The following is a 5313-nucleotide window of genomic DNA, read 5'->3' as shown; positions in this document are numbered from 1 at the left end:
CCGGAAAACACTTGTCAATTGTTAACAAACTAAAACGAATCATGAGCATAGCTACCAGATAATACTCCATGTCCGTTCCAACTTCATCTGGAAACTTTGCTTTGAATTGTATTTAAAGCGAGAGCGACCCATCTATTTGCAAAGAAAGAGGACTCTTCTCCTCTAGAAGATCGAAACGTCTCACGTAAAACGAGAATGATTTATCGGTGTCATAACCTGTTTGTGAAAGTGGATGGTTCAAACATAGTCATTGGCGTACGTGGGGAAGAGTTGATGGGGTCTTACAGCACTCCTGAAATTTTGATGAAAATCAAAATTTTCAAATGAAAGCAGTAAACAAGGCGGGCAAAACTAAAGTGGTAAATGCAAACACCTTAAAGTTACTTCCGGTTTATCATGTTTGCAGTGACGTGCACTGAGGAGTAGCTAGTCTAGCAGAGATAGATCAATCAATCTCACGTCTCTAATTATTTTCAAATCACAATATTTATTGACTTGAAGCCTCAGTTCATATGCAACATTTCTTTCCATGCACTTCTCGTCCCTCGATGTGATCAGCTGGCAAGGCTGGATACCCTAGCTGGCTCTTCTTCCGCCTTACTAGATCCAGGTATAGACAACCGCCCGAAGCGAAAGGGAAGATTTCTGCCTGTACTTCCCTTGCCCCTTCGCCCCCGCTCCCATGGTTCAAAGCCCGTGGTTTCAGGTCCCCCAGTCTATATCCTATAGGACAGATAGGGGATTGGTTTCCCTTCGATATTCCTTTGTAAATCCTCTAAAGAACTCAGGGGAAATTTTTCTGCAGTACTTATGTTCTCTGTATTTACACAACCTTTCAAACGTTGTACAATATGTATGTATAATATGGGATGTAGTTTTATTTGTATATGAATGGGAACGTACTTGTACAGGGTCCGGCAGAGGAGTTAGATGGTTTTGAAATGTGAATAACACACTTACTTTTCAAAGGTACAGAAATGTATTACTGCAGAAAACAGGTTATTGTATGCCATTTTTATTTACCACGACTGTTCGTGTAAAAAAAATGATGCCTTCAATTTACTTCTATACACATTCGAAGGCCTTTTTCTTTTACTTTTAAATTATCTACGTAAGATCTTGAGTCAGCGCTTTGTCCGTTTGAACAATTGAAATAAATTCAAATCAATAATCGGCGATCCGGTGAGAAGTTAGTGGCCTGCTTAACGGTTGTCAGCCCAATAAGCATGGAGCCCTAGAATGTGCAACATCGAGCGTTTGGTGTCATCGGCCCGTATTTCTTCGAAGATGAAGATGGGGATTGTGTGACGGTGAACTCCGAACGCTATATCGCATTGATGAATACTTTTGTTTTACCAGAACTTCGTCGGCTTCGGCGTATGATAAATCAGCAAGACATATGGTTCCTACAAGATGGAGCAACGGCTCACACATCTAGATCCTCTATGGCTGTTGTTCTTCAACTTTTCCAGGACATGTCATTTCCCGGTTTGGTGATATACCCTGGCCTCCTCGGTCACCAGACCTTACAATGTGATTTTTTTTTCTGAGGGGATTCCTCAAATCCAAAGTGTATGTGAATAAACCTCGCACATTAGACGACCTGAAGCTTGCAATTAGAGATAAAATTGCAAACATTGATGGTGAAATATTGCAACGTGCCGTCCGCAACTTCTGGGAGAGGCTTCGAATGTGTGTACACGTAAATGGAAGTCACTTGGACATCATTTTTAAGTCATAAAGAATTGCCATGGCAATTGGCATACAATAACGTAAAATGACATACCATAATCTGTATTTCTGTAGAAATACATTTCTGTACCTTTGAAAATTATGTGTGTTATTCACATTTCAAAACCGTCTAACTCCTCTGCCGGACCCTGTATTATGTGCAGACAAAAATGTTATGGTCTCTTTTCTCTTTTTTTCAAATATGGAATATATAATGATTAAATAACAAATATCTAGCTCTCGTTTTAGTAGTGTTTTATTTAAATGTACTAATAATTTGTCCTCTAATCAAAAATGGGTAAGCTAAACAGTCATAAATACGGATGTATTAATTTGGGCAAGAAAACGCGCGTTCTAATGTTTTTGGTTTATTTTACTTCACCTTTCTGCCACATTTGGTTATCGCGAAAATGAGGATGAGTGATGATATAATGAAATTGATGAAGGGCCCTCACAAATAACAATTCAGGCTTGGATTCGAACCCGTGACGACCGCGCATTCTTGTTCCTGTGTGTTGTACTCTGCAGTGAATAATGAGATAATTTGGAATGAAAAATGTATCCCAGAACTCAAAAAGCCAAATGAATATCAGTGAAGAAAGTAGAAAAAAGTGTGTTTTGTTACCTGTTTATCTCCTCTAATATATTGAATTTTCGCCACCTCCCATCGCTTTTTCTAGCTGTATAGATTTAATCGCGATAACTAGCTAATGAGCTTATGGAAGTCACGAGGGACAATCATAAACAGAGAACTCTGGAATCCTGATTTCACAGGGCCCTACAGATGCACTGGGAGGAAATTATTTGTATTTTCCCCCCGTTGTTTAGCGTTGCTTTTCCATCACTTTACCTAAATTCTGCCATGACGATGAACGTTGATTAAATTAAACGGATGAAGAGTGGTTACAAAGGAACACTCATGCACAGGCCAGGGCTCGAGCCCGGATCCTTCAGTAACGAGATCGTGATATGGAGAAATTAGGGAAATCAAGCAATGCAATTTTTTTTAGAATAACGTTAATCACATAGAAATATGGTGTTTCAAAAATCCAATTGAAATTTACGTCCCACTGAGTAAATACGCCTTTGATTTTTCGATACACACGTATTCGAATAATTAGAGCTTTCCACTCATCTTTGTTGTCGGCCGACCTCCGTAGAGGAGTGCAATTGGCCCCAGATCGGTACCCGGTGGAGGCAGGTTCTGATCCCACTTTAAACTGTAGGTCCAGTCCCGATTAGCTTTTATGAACATAAAGTGGACTTAGGAGAGAGAGAGAGAGAGAGAGAGAGAGAGAGAGAGAGAGAGAGAGACCAAATCAACCAGCCGCGGGGGAGTAGTGATCACTGCATGCTATGACACCAGCAGTTCCGGGTTCGAACCCCGATCTCGGCATGGGTGTTATTTGTGTTTGTCTCTTCATTAATTGTATTGTATCATCTTCGCGATTAACCAAAAGTGTCGGCGACGCTAAGTAGCATAAATCAAAGCATTGATTGATTTGGTTTGTTTTACTTCGCTTTTCCTACACTTTTGGCTAATCGTCAAGATGATACGATAAAATTGATGAGGGGACAAACACAAATAACACCCATGCCCAGGTCGGGGTTCGAACCCGGGATCTCTGGCTTAATAGTCAAATCAACATGTTTTGGATTTTCGAAAGTGGGTGGGATTAACGTGTGCTTCTTTTCAGTAGTCCTTCCTGATTTTGCAATCCTTTCCTTCCTTTGACGTTCAATTTTTAGTAATACTAGGCCCTAAAGGGAGGAGGGGGATTATGACCCACACCAACCTCCCTTGGGCACGCCACTGATTGCTACCCCAAGTGTCGACATCACCGCACGTCACTGCATGTTTGTCCTTAGGCAACTTTCAAGTGTCAATATAGAATATTTTGTGATGTATCGTGCTGCACCTCCCCGGAACATATGATATACCTAATTTAAAATTTCAACCCCTCCCCCCCATAATAATCAATCCTAGGTAATGATATGAGCATAGTAAAGATTCTGGCATTCCAAACGTTTGGAAGTTTGGTCAATTCGTGCTACAGAAAGCTTCATTCCTTTGGAGTTTGTGGTTGAAACAATTTGCATTTATCCATGCCTTTGTAATTTATTTCATATCATATCACAATTGTTTTGGTGGGGTAAAGGCTATTAGACAGTTGCTGAATGTGGCACTGGCTTCTAATGTGTATTGAATCAGAGAGAAATTTAAAATCTCAGCTAAAGGAGTATCACTCAAAGTACTCATCAGAAATACTTACTGTCATCTAATAAGGAATATATTACATTGTTACTAAACATTACATTGTTGTTAAACCCAAAATTCAGTAAATATCACACTTCTGTTTTTCCTAACACACACACACACAATAACTGAAAAGAAAATAGAAGTGTGTGGGATTCGAAACTGCAATCTTTCATTCTTGACAAAAAAAACAAAAACAACTGTGCGAGTTCCTAGTCAAGTGCTCCATAAAAGTTCTGATGAGCAACTCCTAAACGAGTACATACAGTATGTAACATTCTTATTCCTACACACGGATTTCCAAAGAAAATGCTTTAATATCAGAAAGGAAATACACTCTTTTGAAATTGTTTCTTTACAATTCAATAACTAATATCATTCGGAACATAAAATCTTACCCAAATTCTGTATAACCAATGACAATAATAAATTAAATGAAACTGAAAGAGAAACATGCCATTTTTTGTACAACTTTTCTATTCGTACACTTAATAATATAAAATAAAAAAATATATTCAGAGCAAACTGGCTGACAGTTCTAATACTTTGATGCGTATTCTTTGGCTTTAATTACTGCTCGACACCTGTTCTTCATAGAATTAGCCGGACCCTGTGGCCGCGTGGTTAGCACATTGCGCTGCGATGCGAAGGGTCTCGGGGTTCGAATCCCACTCGGGCTTGGTTGTTTGTGAATGTCCATTCATCAGTTTCATCACTCATCCCAATCTTCGCAAATTAGACAAGAGGCACAAAACGTGAAGTAAAATAAACTAAATCAATCAATCATATAATGAACCAGTTTCAGAGCTTATTTTATTCCACTCAGCTTGCACAACAGTTTTCAACTCTTTGTTTGGACTTGACGCCTGCTTTATGGACTCGCCTCTTCAAAATTGCCCATAAATGCTCAATGGGATTTAAGTCTGGACTTTGAGCTGTTTTTTTTTTTTAGTAGTTTGGGCACATTCCATATTAGCCAATTTATGTTAACTTGCCCGTTATGCTTACTGTCGTCCATTTTTTGGGCACTCTGCTATACATTGTTCTTCAATATGTCCAAATAGACATATGCATCCATGATACCATCAATAAACTGGATGGTACCAACACCTTTGGATGACATACAGCCCCAAATCATTAATGACCCACAACCGTGTTTAACTGTTGGAACTGTGTTAATGTGATCATTGTCTTTTATTTCATTTTCTCCAGACCCTATTTATCCCATCTGACCTGTATATATTAATCTTGGACTCGTCTGACCATATGACACTATCCAGAAATTCCTGGTCCTCTTGGATTTGCTCTTTCGTGGTACGAGGCAC

The sequence above is a fragment of the Lepisma saccharinum genome, chromosome 26, assembly GCF_977018435.1.
Source record: "Lepisma saccharinum chromosome 26, izLepSacc3.1, whole genome shotgun sequence".
In the NCBI taxonomy this organism is placed as follows: domain Eukaryota; kingdom Metazoa; phylum Arthropoda; class Insecta; order Zygentoma; family Lepismatidae; genus Lepisma; species Lepisma saccharinum.
Note: the sequence above shows the minus strand (reverse complement) of the source record.